General features: G+C 39.0%; 2 pseudogenes; both read right to left on the bottom strand.

Moving 5' to 3' along the window:
• Positions 1 to 2680: 2680 nt before the first annotated feature.
• On the bottom strand, positions 2681 to 6090 carry LOC137947974 (protein KINESIN LIGHT CHAIN-RELATED 2-like; annotated as a pseudogene).
• Positions 6091 to 10389: 4299 nt separating this feature from the next.
• Positions 10390 to 12220, bottom strand: LOC137947647 (serine/threonine-protein kinase CBK1-like; annotated as a pseudogene).
• Positions 12221 to 27240: the final 15020 nt, after the last annotated feature.

Here is a 27240-nt window from a genome sequence, read left to right as displayed (position 1 = left end):
ATGCCTTCATGTGAGATGGTAGGCAGAGAGGATTGCTGCATCCAAATCGGAAGTGTGGGGTATAAAGATGCGCTTCTTGTAGCAAATAAGAGAATCCTGAAGTGACCACTTAGAGTCCATTGTCCCCTTTGTAATTTTTGTGTGCAGCTCTTGTAGGACCGGATTATTGGTATTTTTCTCCTTAACCAAGTATAAGAGGTGAAAATGCTGCCAATTTGTGATGCCTTGCTGCCAATTTCCTTATGAAATATGCAATGGGGGTGGGAATGTTGCTGTAGGATGGCCCGATGCCTCCACCAGATGCATCACATTCGACCACAAACAATACCTCAAAATTTGGGAGTTACTGAATTGGTACGGAGGAGAGAGCCACTTTGAGATCATTGAATGACTATGTGGCCTGTTCATTCCAAATAAATGAATTTTTCTTGAGAAGGCTGGTCAATGGAGCTGCCAACAACCCATAATTTTTTATGAACTTTCTGTAGTATCCAGCTAACCCAAAAAACCCTCTCAAAGCGGAGTTATTCCGAGGTTGTTGCCAATCAAAAATGGCTTGAATCTTCTCGGAATCAATAGTGACCCCTGCATGTGAAATAATATGGTCGAGATAGCCACATGGGACTTGGCAAAAGAGCATTTATATTTCTTTAAATAAATTTGGTGGGCTTGTATCAATTGAAACACCAAACGTAATTCCCCTAAATTTTGATCCCCAAACTTGCTGTAAATGAGTTTATCATAAAAAATACAAGCAAAAACTTTCGGAGATAGTTTCGGAATACCTTGTTCATTAACACCTGAAGGATTCATATGAAGTTGATGATACCCTAAGTGCAAGTCCAATTTGGTGAATACCCATGAACCTTGTAATTCATCCAGGAGCTCCTCCACCATAGGTATACCATAGGAACTTATCCTTTACGATTTGGGTATTCGGTTCTCTATAATCAACACAAAATCTCCTTGTGTCATCATGTTTCTTAACGAGGAGGATTGGTGAAGAGAATGGGGAACGACTGCTGAAAATAGGGCTCTGTTGTAGCATTGTTTGGCACTGCCTATCTATTTCATCTTTTTGGAGGTGTGGATACCGGTATGGTCTGACCACCACAACATTTGAGCCGGGTTTTGAAACAGATCCGATGATCACAGTGCCTCAAGGGAGGCAGCCCTGAAGGTTCTTGGAATAGGTCCGAGAACTCGTCTAGAAGTTTGTCTAAAGTGTTGTCCAATTGGTCCTATTTGTGGAGGGTTTGAATGTGATGTTTCTTGTCAACTTGAATGCCTTGTAATAGTGCTTAGTGTCCACTCATTACAAAACTCATAGTTAAAGCAGAGAAGTCCCACAAAATGGGGCCAAAGGTTTGCAACCATTTAATACCCAGTACCATATCGAACCCGGCCAAATGCATGTCAAAAAATTCTAAATGAAAGGGAGTTTTACCAATTGAAAACTTTGTTGCTTTTTTTATCCCATAGCTATGGACTTTCTCTCCATTGGCAACCAAAACCGTGGCTATTGGGTGGGGAAGGATCTGTAGATGAAGGTGTTGAGCAGTTGTTAAGCTGAGAAAATTGTGTGTACTTCCCAAATCCATGAGTCCCACAAGTTCCTGGTCCATCACCTGTGCCTTGACTTGCATTGTTTTGGAAGATTTCTGCCCTGTAATGGCATTCAGAGAGATTTCTGGTGCGTCCTCCTCTACAGTACCATCACTCCTTTCTGCTTCTGCTTCTTCATCTACCTCTAGCCAGAACAACCATGTACATTGGTTGCCTGTTCTGTACGGTTCATTATAGTTGTAACACAAGTTCTTTGCCCTACGGTCAGCCATCTCCAAACTTGTTAATTTTTGGATATACTGGGGTGGTGAGTTGCTAGGGTGTGTATCTGCTGCCAAAGTAGTAATTGGATTATTTATGGGTTGTTGCATTCCTGGAAAGGTCACCTGGGGTAAAGTATTTTGCCTCCCTTGCCAACCAGTGGAAGTGTTCCGTTCCCCTTACCAAATTGTCCTCCGATTTTGAACTTTTTGTCTTGTTTCCAATGCTCCAGCCAAATCAGTAGGTGTGTGGAGCTCCACCTCTAACCTTAAGGACTCATTAAGGCAGGTTGTAAATAAATTGACCTACTGGTCTACGCGAACCATTCGGGTGGCTCGAGCCAATTTTTCTTGGAACTATTTTGATATAGTTCCACTAAGCCAGTCTGTTTTAATAGCACTAAATCCCCCAACAGGTTATTGTGTGCCGGAGGACCGAGCCGTATAGTACATAATTCCTTGAACTCCCAATCCAACACCAGTCTGTCCAGTTCAACTTGATAAAACAAAAGTTGCACTTCATCGAGCATGTGGAAGGCGGCCAGTTGTTACGGTCCCGGATCTGACACATGGATTCGTAGGGAGACATAGAGATGACAACGAAGATCAAGCCAAAGGGAAGCTTGGAAACCCTAGAACTCGTAGAGCTCCAAGCCTGTTTAACCTAAAATTAACCTAAAATTAATGCTTGTCTTTCTCATTTCTCTTACCCCTTAAATAGGGTTCACCCTATTAGGGTTTAATATAAAATATTACAAAAATACCCTTATAAATAAAATATTCTAAAAATACCCCAATAAATAAAATATTCCAAAAATACCCCTGTGGCCTAAACTGAAATAAAATAAAATAAATTCAAGAAAAATAATAAAATAATAATTTTATTGTGTTCATAACATTACACCCCTCTTGGAAGAACGAGCTCGTCCTCAAGCTCGAAGGTAGTGTGAAAAGGCAGATTTATGTATACTTGTAGGCCACTTTTCAAAGCTGGTGTGCATGAAGCTAGCAATTTCGTATCCAAGGCCATGTCCAATCCATGGACTTGTTGCTGTACACAATATAGAGAGGCATAATATTTTGCAATTTGGAGCTGCTGGTGAGGTGCCCCTAACTTCACTGCAATAGCAGCAACAATATGAGAGAGCAGTCTCTGATCCGCAAGTGACTTCACTAAATGTCCCACGTAAACTAGTAGCATCCCTGTAGCTGGCAAACGGAATCACAGAGAAGGTGCGGCCTCCTGTGCACGACAGCACTAATGTCTTCCCTGTAGGGACACAGACAAAAGCAGTGCCAATAATGACAATATGGAAGGACACTACTGCTGGATTGCCTCCAAATGCTCCAAGATCAGTTTTGTTCACAAGTTTCTTTATGAAGGCTCCCCATCCTACAACATCAGATTTTCCTAATAAAATTCTCTGTTGTTGCTTTAAGAGAAGCTTCATATTTCCACATTGGTAGCCATCCCCTTGTGCCGGTGGCTCTCCTAGCGAACCACCTCCACAACTAACCCAGCAGTTCCTACAAACATGAGGGTCACATTCCCGTCCTGCTGCAAAGCATGGACACTGCCGACTGCTGCATTGGCTCTTAGCACAATGGCATCCTCTGAATCTGTTGTTGCAGCTCTTTGAACACCCACAATACTTATCGGAACAAGTGTCATTATGAAGACATGGACATTGCTTCCCACACATCAACTGACAGCCACATGGTGTGAACTGCCTACAAGACTATTGTTTTCCATCAGCTATTCTTTTGCATATGGACATATGATCAGCTGACTTCCTAGTGTATTTGATTTTACGTGCTCTACCCCTTCTGCAGAAGAATCTTGTTCTTGTTGGTATTTCCTATTCCATATACGCCAGTTCATTTTTTTCTTTGTCGTCTAACGTTAAGCTGGACAATGTGGAAGTTCTATTTGAAGCAGTGTCTGCATCATTAAACATATAACTGAATAACTCCATGTAGCTCCTCAAGCCAGGTAGTAAGTTCCCGGATATAAGGCAACTATTTCTTCCAACAATCTCAATTCCTTTCATGTATAACTCCTCAATAGGAGACCAACTGTTTTCAGCAACATTCGCTTCTAATTCTCCCTTGCCTGAATAGAAACTTTGCATTGTAATAGGAACTTCAATCCCAATGTTTGGGTGGACTCCTGATGTACTTTCAGCCATTTTGCCCTCCACAAGATCAGAAGCTGCCTCTAGCCCTTCCACTGTTTTCTGTTTGTTAGTTATTGAAGTAATGGATGCGTCATTAGTGGCCAATACGCTATAGTTTATGGTGTTGCACTTCCCCATATTTTTAGGGCTTGTTATCTCTTCAATATTTGTAGTTACATCCTTTTCTATTGAAGCCATATTGCTTATTACATCAAACCGAAGTGCTTGGAGGGCCTCAGCAACATAATGGCAAGTCTCCCCCACACTTAGATCCGTTTCTCCCAATACTTGTTTCTGAATTTTCAGGCCCATCTTGTAACACTGTATGAAAATTTCAAGTTGGCAGACCATTGCATGAGTATCACCCCATTGCATATGGCCAGCAAATTTGGCAAGAGCATGCTCCTAACCTTCATGCAAGTTGGGAATTTCAATTGAGTGCTCAAGATAGGGGATAGCCTGACTGGACTGTCGCAAGCTGCTGTATAGTGCTGCTACCACATGCAAACACATCACCAGCTCTAAGCTTGGTAACACATTTTTCTAAAGATTTTGCTGCTCGAAGAGCAAAATTCAGAGCCTTCTATGGATTATCTCTTGAGGAGATCAAATCTCTTGCATGCTTGAGTAGGAAAGGTCCAAGATCAGGGTTGTTGAGTGCTACTTCAGCTGGATCTGCAATTCCATTGTGTAATTTTGATGCTCCTAAGGTAAAATTCTTTTCTTTGTTGTTGGAAGCAGCACTAAAACTCAATTTTCTTACGTTTTTATCAGTCTTTACCTCTGTAGGAGGCTTTATATTGGTCCCTTTACTCATTATACCAGATTATACTGACGGCTCAGCATCCAACTGCAGCTGAGATGGTTCTCTTGAGTGTCTAGAAGAAACGGACTTATGACCAGAAGAGTGGGTCTGCTTGGACTTTGCACTTGGAGAGCCATTTTCCTCTTTAAAAGCTGCATTCTTTTCAACGGGCTCCTCTTTCCCTGACTCCTCTTCCATTATCTCTAACACCCACCTATCTCCACCAACAAGAGGGCATAACTCAGAATCAATCCTTGAGTCATCACCCTCATATCCAAAACTTGGCCTTGATGGGGATCCATCAGCAGAGGTGTGCATGTCACATACGATATCATACAACTGTTCAATTGAGGTATCCACTCAAGCTTCTTCAAAAAGATTAATAGCCTCACTTCGAGGGCTATGACGACTAAGAGTACTCTTTGTCAACATATTTACAGAAGAATTTTCCTTGAGTGTGGGGCTCATGGCATGTACAGCCCCATCTTCATTTTTACCATCCATGAAAATTCTAGGCATTTTACACGCACAGTGATTGTGCTCATCAACAGCAAAATATAGCCCCCAAATTTTTTTTTCCAGCAGTCCCCATAAATTTCTTTCCTATGAATCCCGGCATCCCTAGAAAAATTTCCTCTCGAAATACATACACCCAAGCCCAAATACCTTCAATTGGGTACTGTTTCTCTGCTTCACGGAACAGATAACCTCCCGGCCAAACATTTGAGCAATGGTGCTGCTGCTCAGCCCCTCGTAGCCCCTTCACCCCATGGAAAAATAGTTTATACATACCAAATGAGGCTGTGTTAGAAGCTTACCCCCAAAAAACGTTGATGGTGGTTCCCTGCTGGACTGCCAAGGGTGAGGTGGAGCAAAAATTTGTCTGACAAACCCGACGGATTCGCCCCCTTCTCCGGTGGAACAACAACCCTTGGAGGTGTCGCAACTTGGATATTTATCGAGACAGAGTGCTCTCAGAAACACCTCTCGGTCGGAAGAAGCACCGTAAATATTACCTTCTTCTGGTCGTCAAGGTGTTTTGCTTGCCGTGAGCCTTGTTGGTGTGATTTCGGATTTGATGTCTCACCCTATTTGTCCAATGCCGATGAGATGTTAGCAGAAACCCCTCCGATTTTGGATTTCCCGGGTCCCTCCCGTCAAATTTTGGAATTTTTGAGTCCGTTTTCTGATTGGTTTCCCCAATTTCGGATTTCAGTACCACTGGAGAGACAGAGGACGGTCTGATTTCTTGCGTCTCCTGCCCTTCCGAGACAGCGTCTCGAACGACTGTGGCAGCGAGTTTCTCTATCGAAGCAACCTCATCTCCCCCTCTGTTATACTAGTAGTCCTCTCCGCTTTGTACCGGCATTGTGTTCCTTCCACTTGTTAGAATTGTTATGTTGTTCATCCTCCCGTTCAACTTCTATATATCAAGATTCAATTTAGAGTACCTCTCCTCCAATCCCAACAAATTTTCTGTCATTCTCTGCCTGGCTTTTGAGGATTGCTTCAAGCAATTCATTGGTGCTGATCTCTGCCGTGTTACCCTGCTCTAATACCAAGTTGTTACGGTCCCAGATCTGACACATGGATTCGTAGGGAGATATGGAGATGAAAATGAAGAACAAGCCAAAGGAAAGCTTGGAAACCCTAGAACTCGTAGAGCTCCAAGCCTGTTTAACCTAAAATTAACCTAAAATCAATGCTTTTCTTTCTCATTACTCTTACCCCTTAAATAGGGTTCACCCTATTAGGGTTTAATATAAAATATTACAAAAACACATCTATAAATAAAATATTCTAAAAATACCCCTATAAATAAAATATTCCAAAAATACCCTTGTGGCCTAAACTGAAATAAAATAAAATAAATTAAGAAAATCAATAAAATAATAATATAATTATGTTCATAACACCAGTCCCACCATATCAATTTCTATTGTTCTTTGATGGAGAATTTTTTTTCCGCATCTATGTAACTAAATCAAGGGGTCGTCTGACCCAGTAAAAGTGAGAAAATCCAATTTTGTATATCTGGGTATGGTGCCTCCTCCTTGGTTGAAATTTCTAGTCTGCGTAGAGAAACCATTACACCCTACAAATTGGCCCCCCCCCCCCCCCCCCCCCCCCCCCCCCCCCCCTCTGCTGTGCGAGTTGTCCTCTCCTCTTTGTTATGGGGTTGAGTTTCTTCCAACTGGAAGATTCCCCAGCATCCCTGAGAGTCTGTTGATCTTGAGATTCAGGCTTGGGATTTGTTCCAACTGCTGGATGATTTGAGTAAACCTTCTCTCATTTTCTGCTTGTGCCTCTGCTTGCGCATTCTGCACTCTAACCACCAACCTCTCAACTCGCCATTGCTGGAATCCCCCATGTTGCCTTGTTCTGATACCACATTCCCTTGCCATGGATCGAGTAACTCGGCGTGAGATTGAAGAATCCGGAATTTGAAGGATGAATTCAGTATTGGAAAGGGTGCTGCTGCTCTTGGGTAAGAGGTATAGAAACCTCTTGCTGAACTCGGAAAAGAGGTTAATAAACCTCTTGCTGCTCACATAATAGAGGTAGAGAAATGTCTTGCTGCTCACGGATTAGAGGTTGAGAAACCTCTTGCTGCTTACAAATTAGAGGTTGAGAAACCTCTTGCTGAACTCGGAAAAGAAGGAGAGAACCCTCTTTGCTCTCGCTAAGGGAAAATAGAAAAGAGAAATAGAAAAGGGGTAAGAGAAAATCAGATTCAAGAGGGAACCTTGACCTAGAGCTCGTCAATGAGAACTCCAAACCCTAGAGCTCGTCAAGGAGAAATCTCTACCCTATTTAACCTAAAATCATACTTGTCTTCTTCTCATTCTCTTTCCCCTCTAAGTAGGGTTGACTTGTTTTCTGCCCCTATGATATTCTGACTTGAATAATTAATCAAAAAAGAAATTAAAGCAATATGAAAATAAAAGCAATTAACTCAATGACTCAGTGGTGCCTCCTTTGGATGACTCGGTTAGCTATTAAGTCCTCAAAATAAGCGTGGTGAGACAGTACATGCATAAACCACAATTTACCCACTGACAAATCTTGGAGAGAATATTACGATACTTTAAAGGAGCTCCGGGAAAATAATTAATTTATAAAAAACATGGTCACGTCAACATAGAAGGTTTCTCAGATGTAGATTGGGCTGGATCACCTAATGATAGAAAGTCTACGTCGGGATATTCCACTATTGTTGGAGGGAACCTGGTTATATGGAGAAGTAAGAAGTAAAATGTGGTTGCAAGATCTAGTGCCAAAGCAGAATACAGAGCTATGACCCACACAGTTAGTCAACTCCTATGGATCAGAACCATTCTCACAAAATTAGGATTTTATAAAGGAGGTCCCATGAATATACACTGTGATAACCAAACAACCATTCATATTACTTCAAACCAAGTCTTCCATGAAAGGACCAAACACATTGAGGTGGATTGCCACATTATACGGGAGAAATTTCAAGCGGGAATAATCTCCCTCAAACATGTTTCATCACAAAATTAAGTAGTAGATATCCTAACTAAACCAATTACATCTAAACTCCTATCCTTTTTATGTCGCAAACTGGGTATCTATGATGTTTTTTCTCCTCCAGCTTGAGGGGGAGTATTAAAAGATGGGCTCAAGCCCACACGTCTAAGTTATGGCATATGGGTAATATAGGATGTTTCTCATAAAGATGTCATGAAGGTGTAAATACTTGTACTTTTTATGTCTCTTATTTTATAGACTTGAAGCCCTAAGGGCATTGTAAAAGCTATAAAGGCATTGGCTAAGAGGTAGAGTATTGAAGCTATCTCCTCCTTTCTCCAAAGTTCATCCAACCACCCTCCTTCCCATGGTCGGCGCACCTCAAATTCCTCCTAGTCCAAGCTCTCTCCCTTCTATAATTGAACCCTTCTTCCTATCTTCTCCTTCTTCTTCTTCTTCTTCTTGGTTGATCTAAGTCCTCTACATGGGATCCTAAATAATACAAGAAAAAAAGTTTGGAATCTTGTACCTGGACCCAAAAATCAACTCAAAAGGAAAAAAATGGGTTTTTAGGAAAAAAGCAAATGAAGAAGTCAAGTACTGAGAAACAAAGCTACGTTAGTTGCCAAAGGATATAACCAACAAGAAGGCATTGATTTTTAAGAAACCAATGAACCTGTGGTGAGACTAGAGGCAATTCAAATCGTTTTACTCTATGCTTGTCTAATAAAATTCAGATTGTACCAAATGGATTTAAAGAGTGCATTCTTAATTGGGTACATTCAAAATGAAGTCTATGTTGAACTGTTGGATTTAGGATCACATGATAAAGAATCTCGATCAAGGTGGTGAAGGAAGAGAGAAGGCATAAGAGAAGAAGAAAAGAGAGGAAGTGAGAAGAAGAGAGGAGAAGGAGAGAGATGGAGAGAGAGCTTGGGAAAAGAGAGAATAGGCTAGGGACAAATTTATGAGAAGAAGAGAGACTTAATGCTCTACACCATGCTTTGAGTCTCTTATTTATTGTTGTGGAAGGAGGCTTACTATGACTACAATGTTCTTAGGGCTACAAGCTTTGTAAAGAAGAAGGCATAAGTAGACATACATTATCTTACTTAATTATACCCTTGTGCCATCCTTATGAAAATTCATTTATTTACCTCCTTTGCCATATCTTGATGTGGGAGAGGAGTTCTCCCTTAATTTATATTTGTGCCACTTAAGTTGTCTTCCAACACTCCCCCTCAAGTTGGAGGAGAGAAAATATCGTAGATGCCCAATTTGTTGTAAATAGTGATCAATATCTAGGATGTAAGAATATATGCCATTTGTCCTTGATATGAAACATGTATGAGAGATAAAATTCAGGCTAGAAACTTTTCCTGTATAAAATGGTAATTTACCTTAATGTGTTTATTTTTTTTTTGTGAAATATTGGATTTGAAGCAATATGAATGACTACTTGGTTTTCACAATATAATTTCATAGAGGCTTCCTTATAGAACCCCAATTCAATAAGATGAGGTTTGATCCATAGAAGCTCATTGACTGCATGGGCTATAACTCTTTATTTTTCTTCTATATTGGACCTCACAACAACATTTTGCTTCTTACTTCTCCATGTAACTTGGTTACCTCTAACTAAGGTACAATACCAAGAAGTGGACTTCCAATCATCAGGTGATCTAGCCCAATCTACATCCCAAAACCTTCAATGTTGAAGTGACCATGATTTTGATAGAGAAGTCCTTTCCCTGGAGCACCTTTTAAATACCTCAATATTCTTTCCAGAGCTTGCCAATGGGTAAGTTGTGGTTTACACATATACTGACTAACCACACTTACTACGTATGATATATCTAGTCTAGTTACTATGAGTTAAATAAGTTTTCCCACAAGTCTTTAATACTTTCCTATATCAGCATCTCCAGATCCTTTGTATTATCCATAGGGGTGTCCGTTGGTTGAAAATACATCATTTCTGTGTCCTCAAGTAGATTAAGAACATACTTCCTCTGAGATAATACGATCATGTGCTTTGACTGGAAGACCTCAATACCCAAGATATATTTTAGAAGTCCCATATCCTTCATTTTGAATTCTTTGCATATCTTCTCTTTGACTTCTTTATACTTCTATCTTCATCATTGTCAGTTAAGACAATATCATCCACATAAACCACCAGTAATACTCGTTCCTTTAAGGTATTGTTGATAATGATGAAATGATCTACCGAGCATCGATTGAATAAAAAATGCAACATAGCATGGCAATATTTATCAAACAAAGCCCGAGAATACTGTTTTAGGCCACATAAGGACTTTTTCAATTTGCATACTAACTCCTCCTCAACCACAAAGCCAGGTAGTTGATGCATATATATTTCTTCTTTAATATCACCATTCAAAAATGCATTATTCACATCCAGTTGATATACCGGCCAAGAGGAATTAGTAGCAATTGATAATAAGATTTTTACCAAGTTTAATTTTGCCATAAGAGAAAGTTTCCTCATGTTGGAAGATATGGATGATTACGACTTTATACGGGAAGATCCTTTACACAATTTTCAATAAGCTGGACGTTCATGATGTTCTCTCACCCCCAGCTTGAGGGGGAGTGTTTGAAGGTGAGCCCAAGCCCACACATCCAAGAGATGTGGAAGATGGCCTCAAGGCCCACAGACCAAGAAGAAGGCCCACATGCCCATACAATGATGGTAGGATGGTAAATAAAGAGTCATCTCATAGAGATAACATTTATGTAATTAATTTAAGTTCTAGGGGCATAATTATAATATTATAGTTTCCTGAATCTATAATTTGAGCTTAAGGAGATAGCCTTGCTTCTTCAGGAAACTTCATATGAGTTTTCCAATTTACTATCTTACGACAAGTGGTCATAGGCTCATTAGAATAAAAGGGAGGATATCCTATTAACATTTTGGACATCATAGCTCCAAGAGACCACTAGTCACTTTCTATTTCATAGCCCTTCTTTATTAGAACTTCCGGAGCAATATAATCAGGCGTACCAACAGTAGAATAAGCCATCATTCTCCTGTTCCCTTGCCAATGTTACAGTTGCTCCTGCTGGCTAGGTTTTGGAGCAAGAGAGTGTGAATCATTTTGTAAACCCCCACCGAGATTGTTGCTTGTTATAAGCTCCTTTTCATGCAGATTTGGGAAATTGTTGCAATCCAATGGCTTACAAAGTCCAAAACCAGATAGCCTCATGTGACCATTTTTATCTAGTAACAAATTGTCAGGCTTGATATCTCTATGAATATAATTGTGCTTGTGAATAGACTCAATAGCCAGGAAAGTTTCTCCAACATAGAATCTTGCCTCATCTTTTGTTAGTGTATATTTTCCTTAATGAGGTACAGATACTTGTCATCTTCGAAGGAGAAATAAAATTTGATGATACAAATGCTATCAACTTCTCCAAGAAGATTCCGTTTTGCTTCTACATGTTCAACCTGTCCTCTACGAAGCATTTCTGATTTCTTCAGCTTTTTCATTGCATAAACATTTCCATTTTCCTTCTCCCTACAGATTTTGACCTCTCCAAAACTCCCTTGCCTATCATGGTCAATTGCTCAAAATCGTCAACACCCATTTTATGCCTTTGATGGTGCATATATTATGTTTACTTCCTCTCCAAATATTTTATAAGATTGTATTGGTCTTCTTCTCTGAAATCCAGCATCTCCCTCTCCGTTCCTGCAAGTTCTTCATCTCCTCTTTATATTATTTTGCTGCAGCAACCTTCTGCTTTGTGGCATTCGAAGGCGGTTCTTCAATTACAGGTGGCTTAACACTATCTTTCCCATTGGTCAATGTATCTTTTTTTGCTGTGGAAGACCTCAATTTATCTTGAGGTTGAAACTTCTGAAACCAACTTCGAGCGGAATCCATTTTTAACCAGCCAAAGATTGCTGTGAAAGAGCATGTTATGAGTGTTCTATTTTTGTTCTTGTTATAGTTGAGAGAAGCGGAGAATGAAATTTAAGGGGATGCAGTTCTTTTAAAAACTAGAGCAGGGGAATCCCAATTTGAAATCCAATAAACAAAGACAAACCCATTGTTCTAGATTATGCTTTCTTTCCCACTCATTCAAAAAAGAAAGAAGAACTCTTCGACAACAATTTTGGTGTGGTAAGATATGGTATAGACTCAGGGACAAAAAGAGAAGAAACCCAACCTTGAACAGATTGAAAATGAACAACAGCCAAATCCAATTTGACCAACCCAAATGCTAGTACGACCCCATGATTGAATTTAGGATCCCCACGTCAAAAGAATGCTCTAAGATGTTATGATCAAGCTACTCATAGAAGGCCTTTTGTGAAGCAAAAATTGAAGCTTGCTAGATAAGTTTTTCATTCTTGTTATTATTACTTCATGTCCTTGGTTTTTGGATCTTTAGAAGATGGTTCAGAGATTTTTTATTTCTGTCTTCATCTTATGAAATTATTGAGATTTATGCATCTCAGATTAGAAGAAGCTTACCAAGGTAGTTTTGTCGGTTTGCAAGTTCTTGGCTGAAAATTGATTTATGTAGAATTTTTTTGCATAAAAGGTTATAATTTTGTGGGAACAAGATTTTCCTGATGAAGAAAATTGTTCTTGAGTCTATTATGAGTGGTTTTTTTTATCCATTGGATTTCATAAATCTAAATACTTAGCTTCTATGTTAAGCTTCTCCATTAACCGATTTGTTTGAAGAATACTCGATTTTGTATTTTTTGAGAGCCACGAGGTGGCTGATTGTTCTTGAAAAATCAAACATTGAATATTGTGTTTTAAATCAAAGGAATCAAGCAGAAAATAAGAACGGAAGTGGCTAGTTGATGCCAATCCAATTGAAGAAAGATTGCTGCCTTTGAAGATCTTACAATATCTTTTTGATTAGGCCTGATTTTGTTTGATTTTTGATCAATTATATCTTGCCTAATTCATGAGGAACTGAATATATACTAGTTTATCCCAAACTGGAGTCAAATATATTTTTTGAATGATCTTGGAAAGATCTAATTCGGAATTGCTACCTTACCTTGATCTCGTGCTTATTGATTGATTTTTTCTATTATCTAGAAGGAAGACTAGAGAATTAATAAAAACTTTTTTGCCAGCAAGTTGACTGGTTTAAGTGGGTTCCATCCTTGCCTAAAGACTTGATAAGCTTGGGTTCTCCTCCCATCTACCTGAGCTAGCCTTGGCTGGTCTTGAATCTCCTAGCAGCTAATATAGGCTACTTCAAATTTGAGTACATTATTACGTTTGAATAGCCTCATATGGCTGAAGAATACATGGGTAACAGGAATGATATTCTCAATATTACTACCATACCCTTGCGAGGGATATCAAATTTCTTGAACTAGTCCACATTGGTTCGACGATTCCTTATAATAAGGGATCTACTTGGCCACCTCACCAAACTTGGGCCACCCATTGATGAAGATATTGCTTGTGCTAAGTGGTTAAAAATGATATTTTGGTAATTAGTTGGCTCATCAACAATATAGAAGAATATGTCTCCAACAATGTCATTCATCTCGACACCGCCAAACAAATTTGGGAGACACGTGCTAAGTTGTTCTATAGTTCTGACAACTTACATAGGCCATATGATATTCTCCAAATAATGTTAAACACTAAACAAAAAGAAAATATCCATAAATATTTGGCTCATTCTAGAGGCCTTCTTCAAGAATGGAAGCTAGCTCAGCCTACCTCCACCGATGTCTTTGTCCAAGACAAGCAGAATGAAGCCTTAATCACTGCCATTTGCCTAGCAAACATTAAGCCATATCTTGCTGTTTCTAAAATTCAATTCCTTAGTGCCTATGCTATTCCCACATTTGATGATGTATGTGCCACATTACTCTGTATTCCAGACTCTTCTTCTCCTTCTCCTACTGAAGTGTCATCCACTATGTACTTTGGGCATAGGGGAACTTTAACTGACTACGACCGAGGCTGTGGAAGAAATTATAGAGGAGACGAGGAAGAGGTGGAAGGAATCATTTAGTAAGAACAGGCGGTAGGGAATGCACTCATTATGGGAAATATAGCCACACTATAGATCAGCGTTTTAAAATCCATGGCATACCATATTGGGTTAAGGCTAATCAAGCCTCAGTAAGTGATACAAAGGAGGACCAATCTACCCCATCAACAAAAAAGAAAACCCTTACCAATGATGAGTATGACTTATTCCAGAAAATGAAAAGACGGATGGTCTCTCCTCCAAGTTCCTCCTCAATTGCTACTGCCACCACCTCTTGAGGTATGTCCTTTGCTACTTCTTCCTCTTCATCCTAGATAACTGACTCAGGGGCCTCCGAGCATGTCACAGGTAACAAAAATCTACTCCACTCAGTTTCTTCTTGTCTCTCAAATAAACTTGTTACCATATCTGACGGCTCCCAAACTAAAGTTCTCGGGAAGGGATCCACCTCTATTACTCTATCACTTCCGCTCACAGATATTCCTTTTGTTCCTACCTTTCCCTTGAATCTTTTATATGTTAGTCAACTAACATAACATTTTAATTGCTCAATTATGTTCTCACCCACTTCTTGAGTGTTTTAGGATCTTATAACGAAGCAGGTGATTGGTGGAGGCCATGAACAAGGGGGGATTTACTACCTGGACGTGCCTCAAATAAATGCCATCTCAACCATGGAAAATGAAACAAGTCTATGGTAAAATTGGTTGGGACATCCATCCATACAATCTCTTCATTTTCTTTTCACTAACTTTAAGGATAGGTTAAATTTAAATTGTGAAGTGTGTCAACTGAGCAAACACCAAAGGACCACATACTCACCTCATTCAGAACTTAAAAGTGTTGCTCCTTTTTCATTGATCCATATAGATTTATGGGGACCTTTGAGTGTCTCAAACATTTCCTGAGTCAAGTACTTTATTACCTTTATTGATGATTTTACTCGTACCACATGGCTATTTCCTTTTAAAGAGCGATCTGAAATACCATCCATATTTAAATCCTTTCATGCTATGGTTGTCACTCAATTTGGTCAGAAAATAGAAGTACTTCGGTCTGATAATGCCAAAGAATATACTTCTAGATATCTTGACAATTGTTTTTGAAGGGAATGGCATTATCCATCAAACATCTTGAGGCAACTCGCAACTTATTGTATACCATGAAAGTCCCATACTTTTATTGGCCACATGCCATCCTTACTGCATGCCTTCTTATAAATAGGATACCCTCTTTCATTCTCGGTCATAAATCCCCATATTACTTATTGCTTCCACATGGTGATCCTTTTTCGCTTCCCTTGAAAGTCTTCGGCTGTACATGCTTTGTTCATATTTCCTTCCCACGACATAGTAAACTTGATCCAAAATTTGTCAAGTGTATTTTCTTAGGATACTCTCGCACCACATGAGTTATATCTTCTACAATCCCACTCTCCAAAGGTTACTTGTGTCCAGGGATGTAAATTTTTTTGAAGATTCTTCATACTACTCTGACAATGTTCCTCTAGGTTTCTCTTCTGTACCAACCTCTCCTTGACCGATTGTGCCCCGTGCTACGGAAACTGTTCAACCCCCTGAAGCGCTGGCTGACACCACACTAGTGAAGTTTGCAGATCCCATCAAGGTAAGTCCATCTTCTCCTGTTACAATGTGGGACCCACCATAAGGACGTAGGTCATCAAGAAGAGTCCTAGAGGATGTGGGACACCAAGAAGAGTCCGTTCCCAAAGCAAGCACGAGTTAAGCAAGCTAGAAGCACAAACTGAATTGATTTAGAAGACTTGAAGATCAAGTGGGAACCACAAAGATCTCACGAGCTGGCACTCTTATAAAGGTGCATTGGGAGATCATGAGGTGCCCACAAGTATAAGGCTACGAGCTGGCTTATCCATTCCCCTCACGTGAATAATAAAGGACTCCTAGTTCTACTCAAGTTGGTGTTCTAGTTGTTTAGTTTAAATAGACTTCTATTGAAGAGTTAGAATTGGAATGTAATTAGGATTGAATGATAAGTTGTATAAGGACTCTACCTCCTCTTCTAGTATAAAGAGAGGTCTTGTAAGTCGAAATTAATAAAGTAATACATTCAATCCCAAGTTGGTTCTCTCTCTCCCTCTCCTTACTTGGTGCAGCCCACTCTTCTCCTTTTATTTTTTTCTCTTCTCTACCTAGAGCTTTCCTCCCCTTTTCTCGGTTTTCTTTCTTCTTTCTCTTGTTCGTGATCATGGAAAAGGGATTCTAAATTCAACATGGTATCAGAGCAGCATATTTAGGATCCCTCGACATAGGAATGCTCTAGAGAAGTGATGATCAACACCACTCAAAGAAGGCTCTTGTATGAAGGAAGAACACTAGCTGAGAGATAAGTGTTCAAAAACATTTTTTTATGCTACTGGTTCTTGTTTTAGATGATGATTCAAGGATAAATATGTGAATTCTTTCATCTTATTATGTTATGAATATGCATGCCCCTCTATCTAGAAGGAGATATCAAAACAGTTTTATGGGTTTGGAAATTCTATTTACCGAGACCAGTCCATACTCAAATTATTAAAAATTTTTTTGTGGGATAATATTTCCCTGATAATAAAATATTTATATTGAGCCTATTATGAGTGGTTTTCTGAAAAAAAAATTATTTAGCATTGATGCTATATTTACAAATACCGAGTTGATTGAAGAAGTGCTACTTGGTGATATTATTTGAAGTTTTTTGAAGAAGAAGAGCTTATCATGGCTGATGAGAATATGAATATCAAAGGCGATATACTGAAAATCACCACCATACCCTTATGTGGGGTATCAAATTTTATGTGTTGGTCCACCTCGGGTTGGAGGTTTCTCATAACCAAAGACCTACTTGGTCACCTCACTACCCGAGGGCCACCTATTGATGAAGATGATATTTTTTATATGAAATGGGTGAAAAATGATACTTTGGTAATTGGTTGGCTGATAAATAGCATGGAAGAACATGTCTCTAGTAAGGTTATTCATCTTGATAATGCTAAACATATTTGGGAGACATGTACTAAACTATATTCATGCCTTGATACACTGCATAGACCCTATAGTGCTGGTAGATCAGATGATATTAAATGCACTCATTGTAAATTTCTGGGCCACACTATAGACCAGTGCCGTTATAGGGCATCAATTACTGTACTAGATATGGCTACATTAAGAAATATGCTATAAGGCTAATGACAAGTTAGAATCAACAAGGGCTAATCGTCCTCATAAGTGATGCACAAGTAGACCATCCCCCAACACCAGCTGGACAGAAAATTATTACTGATGAAAAGTATGAATTATTTTTGGACCACAATATGATACTCGACCCATTGCCTGAAGAAAAGAACCTAGAACTTGCACTAGGCCCTCTACTTCTCACCCATATCAAATTTTGTGTCTCACCATCGTTTATCATCTTCATGTTGTCAATTTCTTGCGTCTATCTCCTCCATCTCAGTTCCACATTCCTATTAGAAGGCTTTGAAACATCCAGGGTGGAAGGCGGCAATGGAAGAAGAAATGCAGACACTCTATGAGAATCAGACATGGGCTCTAGTTTCTCTTCCATCAGATAAAAAACTTATCGTTTGTAAGTGGGTTTTTACTGTTAAACACAATCCGGATGGGACAGTTGCTCACCTGAATGCCCGCCTCATTGCTAAAGGCAATACGTAGTGTTATGGGATCGATTATGAGGAAACATTCTCTCCGGTGGCTAAAATGAACTCGGTACGTATTTTATTATCTCTTGTTGCTAATTCTTCCTGGCCGATTTATTAGCTTGATGTGAAAAATGTTTTTCTGAATAGGGATATAAAGGAAAAAAATTGTATGCAACAACTTCCTAGATTTGTGTTTGAGGGGGAGTCGGTATGTCGATTGAAGAAATCTCTTTATGGTATGAAATAGTCTCTTTGTGCATGGTTTGGTAAATTTAGCCAAGTACTCATACGAGCCGGATTTCACAGATGTTCCATAGATCACTCCATATTTCTTCAAGACACACCTAAAGCAAAGTGATTTTGGTCGTATATGTTAATGATATTGTCTTAACCGATAGTGATCCCGAGGGCATTTAGGAAACCAAGAAAAATATATGTGAAGAATTCAAGAAAAAAAGATCTTTGACTAGTTAAATACTTTCTAGGTATTGAAGTACTACATTCCAAACATGGGAATATACTATCTCAAAGGAAGTATGTCCTTGATCTATTGGAGGAAACATGAATGATGGGGTGTTGACCAATAGAAACCCCTATGGATTCCAATACAAAATTATCTCCAGGCACTTGAGAAGTTGTGAATATAAAAAAATATCAAAGACTTGAGGGGAAACTAATTTATCTATGTGTAACAAGGCCAGATATATCATATGCAGTAAGTTTGGTGAGTCAATACATGCACAAACCACAACTTACTCACTGGTAAGCACTAGAAAGAATATTGGGATATTTGAAAGGAGCTCTAGGAAGAGGACTTCTCTATAAGAACCATGGTCACTTCAACATAGAAGGGTTCTCAGATGTAGAATGGGTCAGATCCCCGGATGATAAAAAATCTACTTCGGGATATTGTACAATGGTTGGAGGGAACTTGGTTACATGGAGAAGCAAGAAGCAGAATGTAGTTGCAAGGTGTAGTGTAGAAGCAGAATACAGGGCCATGGCACACATAGTTAGTGAGCTTCTATAGATCAGATCCCTTCTCACTAAATTGAGATGTTATAAAGAATCCCCTATGGATCTACATTACGATTATAAGGCGGCAAAACATATCACCTCAAATACGGTCATCCATGAGAGAACAAAGCACATTGAAGTAGATTGCCATTTCATACGAGAGAAATTCCAAGACGGCATATTATGTCTCAAACATATCTCGTCACAAGGGCAAGTTGCAGATATTTTCACCAAACTAGTCACTCAAAAGATCTTGTCCACTATCTGCAGCAAGCTAGGCATTTACTATGTTTTCTCACCCCAAGCTTAAGGACCCACCATGATCACACGAGCTAGTGGAACCCACCATGATCACATGAGGTGGCATGATGAGTCATCACATGAGTTGGCATCCTTATCACATGAGTTAGAAGATTTGGCAATCTTCCTTGATTAATGTAATCGATTTATCTTCCCTTGATTTATGTAGATTTGGATACTCATGATTGATATAATTAGGGATATTAGGGATCCTATCTTATTTCTAAATATGTAATGAAAATAGTATAAATAGGGGTCTTGATTGAAGGGTTCAATCAAACTTTCCACTTCTCAACTCGTGAAGAATCTCTCTCTAGCCTAAACTCTTTTCTCTTTTCTCTTTTCTCCTCTCTACCACGAGCTCTCTCTCTCTTTCCACTTTTTCTTCTCTCTCTCTCTCTTCTTGCTCGAGGTTTCAATCATGGGGTCCTAAATTAAATATGGTACCAAAGCATCACATTTAGGATCCCCACATCAAAAGAATGCTCTAAGAAGTTATGATCAAAACTACTCATAGAAGGTTCTTTGTGAAGCAAGATTGAATCTTGTGAGATAAGTTTTTAATTCTTGTTATTATTGCTTTATGCTCTTGGTATTTGGATCTTTATAAGATGGTTAAAAGATTATTTTATTGTTGTCTTCATCTTATGAAATTATTGAGATTTATGCATCTCAAATTAGAAGAAGTTTACCAAGGTTGTTTTGTCAATTTGCAAGTTCTTGGCTGAAAATCGGTTTATGTTGAGATTTTTTTCATAAAGGTTATAATTTTGTGGAAAAAAGATTTTACTGATGAAGAAAATTATTCTTGAGACTATTATGAGTGGTTTTTAATCCATTGGATTACAGAAATCTAATTACTTAGCTTTTATGCTAAGCTTCACCTTTAACCAAGTTGTTTGAATAACTCTACTCAGTTTTGTGATTTTTTCAAGAATTTTTTGAGAGCCATGAGGAGGCTGATTGTTCTTGGAAAATCAAATATCGAATATTTTGTTTTACATAAAAGGAATTAAGCACAAAATAAGAAAGGAAGTAGCTAGTTGACGCCAATCCATTTGAAGAAAGATTGTTGTTTTTGAAGATCTTACAATATCTTCTTGATTAGGCCTGATTTTGTTTGATTTTGATTAATTATATCTTGCCTAATTCATGAGGAACTGAATATATACTGGTTTATCCCAAGCTGGAGTCAAATATATTTTTGGAATGATCTTGGAAAGATCTAATTTGGAATTGCTACCTTGCTTTAATTGATCTCAAGCTTATTGATTGATTTTTTTCTATTCTCTTCAAGGAAGACTAGAAAATTATCCAATCAGACATGGAAGCTGACCAAGTTACAAAAAGGGAAGAAGGCCTAGCAGAATAAATGAGTGTACCAAATAAAAGATGAACATGATGATAGCAAGCGGTACAACGCAAAACTGGTAGTAAAGGCTTTCAGCAAAAAGAAGGCATTGACTACATTGAGATTTTCTCTCTAGTAGTAAAATTGACTACTATTAGAATAGTGCTTGGACTAGTGGCAAATGAATATTAGCACTTAGAGCAGTTGGATGTAAAGATAGCCTTTCTTCATGGTGATTTGGAGGAAGAAATTTACATGATGCAGCCATAGGGTTTCAAAGGACAAGGAAAGGAGAAAATGGTGTGAAAACTTCAAAAGAGTTTGTATGGTCGTAAAAAAGCTCCAAGATAGTGGTATAAGAAGTTTGACACCTTTATGAGTAGTAATGGTTTCTTGAGGTGCCAGGCAAATCATTGCTGTTATGTGAAGAAGCTTGATGACTCCTATATCATTCTACTGCTATATGTTGATGACATGTTGATAGCAAGTGCTTGCAAATAGGAAATAGAAAAGTTAAAAAGGGAGTTGTCCAAGAAGTTTGTAATGAAGGATTTGGGTGCTGTAAAACAAATATTTGGGATGAGGATTACTAGGGACATTGATATCTTGAAACTATCACAACAAGAATATGTGAAGAATGTGCAAAGCAGATTCAACATGAATGGTGAAAAACTAGTAAGTACTCATTTGGCTAGTTACTTTAGGCTATCTAAGGAGCAGTCACCTTCTACAGAGCAGAAGCAGGCCAACATGGCCACTGTGCCTTATGCTTTTGCTATTGGTAGTCTCATGTATGCCATGGTGTGAACTAGACCAAACATAGCTTATGCAGTGGGAGTAGATATATGAGTAATCCGGGTAAACAACATTGGGAAGCATTGAAGTGGATTCTCAGGTATTTTAGAGGCACTGCAGACTCAACCTTATGTTTTAGAATGTCAGACTTGGGATTACAAGGTTATGTAGATGTTGACATGGCTAGAGACATTGATGGCAGGAAGGGTACCGCTGGATATGTATACACACTAGCTGGTACATCAGTTAGTTGGGTCTCTAAGTTGTAGAAGATGGTCGCTCTTTCCATCACTAAGGCAAAATATGTCGATGTGACTGAAGCCAGCAAAAAGATGGTATGGATGCAGTATTTTTGGGAAGAGTCTCAAGCATGGGAAGAATGTGTTGTATTATGACTGTCAAATGCCTAGCCAATACAACCCAAAAGACCGGTCTCTTACGAGTAGAAAGCTACCACTGACACCCACTGTTCCCGTTCCCTACCGCTGCACTCCGGGATTCGAACACGGAACTTGGCAGAAGACTCAAACACCATGTCAAACGCCTAGCCAATACTACCCTAGTGGGCCAGAACCACCTAGCTCTTACACCCACTGTTTCCATTCCCTACTGCTTCTGTCGGGATTCGAATGTGTAATGTGGTGCCCAACTCTGATACCATATCAAACACCTAGCCAATGCAACCCAAAAGACCGGTCTCTTAGGAGCGGAAAGCTACCACTGACAATGAAAATCAGAGTTCTATTCATTTAGCAAAGAATCCTATTTATCATACAAAAAAAAGAACATATAGGTGCATTATCACTTCATTAGATCGACTTTGGAGGATGGAGTTTTAGCACTTGAGAAAATTCAAGGGAGTCAGAATCTAACTGATATGTTGACGAAGACTGTTATGATCAAGAAAATGAAGTTGTGTGCAACTTCAGTTGGACTTCTTTTTGAGGATTGATAAGTTATTGTCGATGTATAGGAGATATTGATGATGGATTAGTCTCCAATTGGGAGATTGTTAAGTTGTGGAGCCTAATTATTGCCTTACGCTAATTTGGTCGCAGATCGATCCACGATATATTGACTACTATTTCATTAAGGGCTATTTTGGAATTTCACTCTTGTTATGTGGTTGCCCTAACTGTCTCTTTAAATTGGGGGGTGCCACTATTAGGGTTTTATGATCTTAATCTGAGGAGCATCTCAAGTTGCAGCTTGAGAGGTTAGAGAGAAACACATGTAAGTGTGTGATTTCTCTTGTAAACTATTTCATCTTTATAGTGGATTACTGCAGCGGTGGAAGACATGACATAGTCTCACCTTGTGGCAAATCTGTATAAATCTTGTTGTGCTTTTTAGTTCTTTCTTTTTCCCTTATTCTGTGTTTATTATTATTGCTCTCGTTAGTTTGGAAATAGGGCATCTAATTCCTATCACTCTAGTCAAGAGACCGGGTTGGTCAATATCAGACTGTTGGAAGATGGGCTCAAGCCCACAAGCTCAAGACAAGAAGCCCACACGTCAAAGGAGTGGCATATGTGTAAAATATGGTACTTTCCATAAAGATGGCATAGGGGTGTAAATATGTGTTCTTTTTATGTCTTTTTTTATCAAGTTGTAGCCCTAAGGGCATTATAAAACTATAAATAAAGGCATTGGCTAAGTGGTAGAGCATTGAGGCCGTATCCGCTCCTTCCACAAATTTTTCCATCCCTCCTCTTTCTTATTTCACACAAACCTTCTTCCCTTAATCCAAAATCTCTCCTTCTACGTTCTTCTTCTTCTCCTCTCATTTCTCTCTTCTTCTTCTTCTTCTTCTTCTTCGTTGATCTAAAGTTCTTCTCATGGGATCCTAAATTCTACATGGTATCAGAGCAAGGAGTTTAGAATCCCACTTGATGAAGTAGTTATGAAATATGTCCAAGAAGTTGGTAAAAGAAGGAGTTCAGCCATGAAGAGATATGTTAATTCTCTTCTTCTTTACATTTTTTTTGCTTCTTATTTACGTACTCCTTACATTTTTTTCTTCTTCTTGAACTTTGAATCACATCGAGTCAAGATAATCTTCATATGTTGTGAAGATTTATTTTTATGACTAAAATGATATCATAATCTTGATCTTCTTGTAGATCAACTACAAGCTTGATCAAGATCAAGCTAGTGTCTCATCAAGATTGATGTTTGAGATTCAGTTACCTTTATGTAACTTGGATCAATTTCATTTGAGGTGGAATTCCAGCACATGTTGCTCATGGGATTGTGTTATGTTGTTGGATGCCTGTTATATGTTTGATGAAATTCCAACACTCACTTATCCCTATTATTTTTGTTGCTCTTGAATTTCAACAATTGCATATTTTTTTAAGTTGAAGTATTCCCATGAGCTGAAGATAAATTTCCTTCCGAGTGTCTTGATTTGCCTCTAAGTTTTCTCTAAATATTTTTTGCTCTCGGTTTGTGTTGAAGTTTGGATTAAGGCCTAAGAGGTTGCATCTACCTTCTCCTCTTTGTTTTTCCCTTTAAGAATATAAGAGGAATTGAGTGATGGCTGGATCTTATTCTCACTAGCCAAAAGCACAAATTTGTTGATAATTTGGTGCTTACTCTCATGAAGAAATTTGTTCTCCTTTTCCCTCTATTGTTTGTGACTGATTTGGTCCACGGGTTCTTCAAATTACATTGAGTAATTGTTATTTCAAGAAGGCCCCTGCCCTTGACCTCCACATTTGCCTTGCCTCATCATGGAGAGTGGATACACCAGTAATAAGAGTGACATACTCCACATTAATAAAGTTCCATTAAGAGGTCTCTCCAACTACCTTAGCTGGTCACAATCGGTACGGAGGATTCTCATTACTCCTGACCTTCTAAGTCATGTTATCAAAATCCCTCCTCCGATTGATGAAGAAGATGAAGCCTACCACAAGTGAGTTAAAAATGATAACATGGTTATCAGTTGGCTCATCAATAGCATAGAAGAGCATGTAGCTAATAATGTGGTCCACTTGGAAACAACCAAGAACATTTGGGAGACTTGTGCTAAGCTTCACTCGAGTACTACCTCATTACAAAGAGTATATGATGTCTTACAAAGTATGTTGCATACTAAACATGGAGATAACATTGCTATTCAAGAACGACAATGAGAGGCCTTGGTAGCAGCTATTTGCTTATCAAATATTAAGCCTTACCTTGAGGTTGTGAAGACCCAGCTTCTCAGTTCCTCCACTCTTCCATCCTTTAATGACATCAGTGCTACGTTACTACAGATACCTGATCCATCCCCTTCTTCTCCTATTGATGCTCCATCGGCTATGTTCTCTGGAAATCAGGGTACATCATCCTCATACTGAGGACGGGGAAGAAATATGAGAGGGGGTAGAACTATGAAGAGGCAGAGATATGAGAGGGGGTAGAACTATGAAGGGGGCAGAAAATAGAGTGGTTGAATGGGTCCGAATAATTCCCGTACTGAGCCTCAAATTTTCACTTACTGTGGTGCTCAGAACCACCTTGTGGAAACATACTAGAAATTTCATGAAAAGCCTGATTGGGCCACGGCTAACCCAGTCTCTGTTAATGTTGAGAAACATGAAGAAAAGGCTGACTCCCACTCCAGAAATGTGACTCTCACTGCTGAAGACTATGTTGCATTTCAAAAGATGATGTCCTTAATGGAATCCTCCATTCCTCCATTATCTACTGCCGCTACCACTATTGACTCAGCTATGCTTTCTTCTTCTGCATCCTCTTCCTCTTTGATAGTCGACTCCGCGGCCTCTGAACATCTGTCAGGTAACAAACACTTGTTTCAGTCATTATCTCCTTGTCTTCCTCAGAAATTCGTTACTATTGCTAATGGTACCCAAACAAGGTCCTTGACAAAGGTTCCTCCTCTCTTATCTCATCTATTCCTCTTCAAGATGTTTTGTTTGTCCCTCAGTTTCCTTTAAATTTGCTTTATGTTAGTCAATTAACAAAATAGTTGAATTGCTCTGTCACCTTCTCGCCATCTTCTTGTATATTTCAGGATCTCACTACGAAACGGGTGATTGGAGGCAGCCATGAAAGGGGGGCTTGTACTACTTCACTATTCCACCATTAGCTGCCCTATCATCCACTACATTCGAGGCCCAACTTTGGCAGAACTGGCTTGGTCATCCGTCTGCCTCTTCACTTTGTTCTTAGCTTCCGTCTTTAAAAGTACTTTCTACTTTCAGTTGTGAGGTTTGTCAATTAAGTAAAAACAATAGGAGTACATATTCTCCTCGTCTTACAACTACAAGTGTTGGTCATTTTGATTTAATACATTTTGATGTATGGGGACCTTTATGTGTCATATATTTCCCAAGTTAAATATTTTGTCATTTTTGTTGATGATTTTACTTGAGTGACTTGGTTATATTTATTTAAAGAATGATTAAAACTTCTTCCTTTGTTTGAAAATTTTTATGCTATGGTATTGACACAATTTGGAAGAAAATTCAAATCCTTAGGTCTGATAATGCTAAGGAATATTTGTCTAATGAATTCAGATCATTTTGTGAGGGTAATGGGCTTATCCATCAAACATCATGTACCTATACCCCTCAACAAAATGGTATTGCTGAAAGGAAGAATCGTCACCTTCTTGAAGTTGCTCGGGGCCTCCTCTACTCTATGAAGGTACCCTATTTTTATTGGCCTCATGCTATACTTATGACATGCTTCCTTATTAATAGGTTACCTTCATCGGTTCTTCAGAATAAAACTCCTTATTCTATTTTATTTCATGGTGAATATCCATTTTCTCTTCCTCTTAAAGTGTTTGGATGTACATGTTTTGTTCATGGTACTTCCCCGCAAAAAAATAAACTTGATCCTCGGTCTATGAGGTGTATTTTTTGGGGTACTCTCGCATCCAGAGAGGTTATGTCTGTTACAATCCTACCCTTCGGAGGATGCTTGTTTCTTAGGATGTGACTTTCTTTGAGGACACCTCCTTCTACTCCTCCCATGATGCTCCTCCAGGATGGACATTTCCTTTTACCACTCCGTGTCCACTTGTGCCTTTTAAAGTTGATATTAATTCACCCCTTGATGCACCGGCCGTACCTTCACCTGTGGAGTTGTCGGATCCACCAGAGGTAAATCCTTCTCCTCCTATGTTTGGGCCTAAATTTGATACTAGGCTTATTGTTTTAAGAAAGGAACGTCGTTCCTGTACTACTTCATATCCTATCTCAAATTTTACGTCTCACCATCACTTGTCTTCTGAGTGTATTTAGTTCCTTGCTTCTCTTTCTTCTACTTCCATTCCACAGTCGTATCAAGAGGCTCTAAAGCATCCAAGATGGAAGGAGGCTATGGATGAAAAAATGCACGTCTTATATGAAAATCAAACCTGATCCTTAGCATCACTCCCGAAAGGTAAAAGACCGGTTGGGTGTAGATGGGTGGTTTCGGTGACACATAACCCAAGTGTATCGGTTGCTTGTCTTAAAGCTTGACTCATTGCTAAAGGTTATACTAAGCGCTATGGGATAGATTATGAGGAGACCTTCTCTCATGTGGCCAAATTGAACTCGGTATGTATCATCTTATCTATTGCTGCTAACTCATCATGGCCCGTATATTAATTGGATGTAAAAAATGCCTTTTTAAATGGTGATATACGTGAGCAAATTTATATGGTTCAACCACTTGGTTATGTGGTTGAGGGGGAGTCCGTATGCCGGTTAAAAAAATCTTTATATGGGCTTAAACAGTCCCCTCGTGCTTGGTTTGATAAATTTAGTCAAGCACTTGTA

This window comes from Aristolochia californica, unplaced genomic scaffold, assembly GCF_029961685.1.
Source record: "Aristolochia californica isolate CCGP_79_NKW_82.1479 unplaced genomic scaffold, dmAriCali1.0.hap1 SCAF_13, whole genome shotgun sequence".
In the NCBI taxonomy this organism is placed as follows: Eukaryota; Viridiplantae; Streptophyta; class Magnoliopsida; order Piperales; family Aristolochiaceae; genus Aristolochia; species Aristolochia californica.
This window is presented reverse-complemented; position numbering and strand designations above follow the sequence as displayed.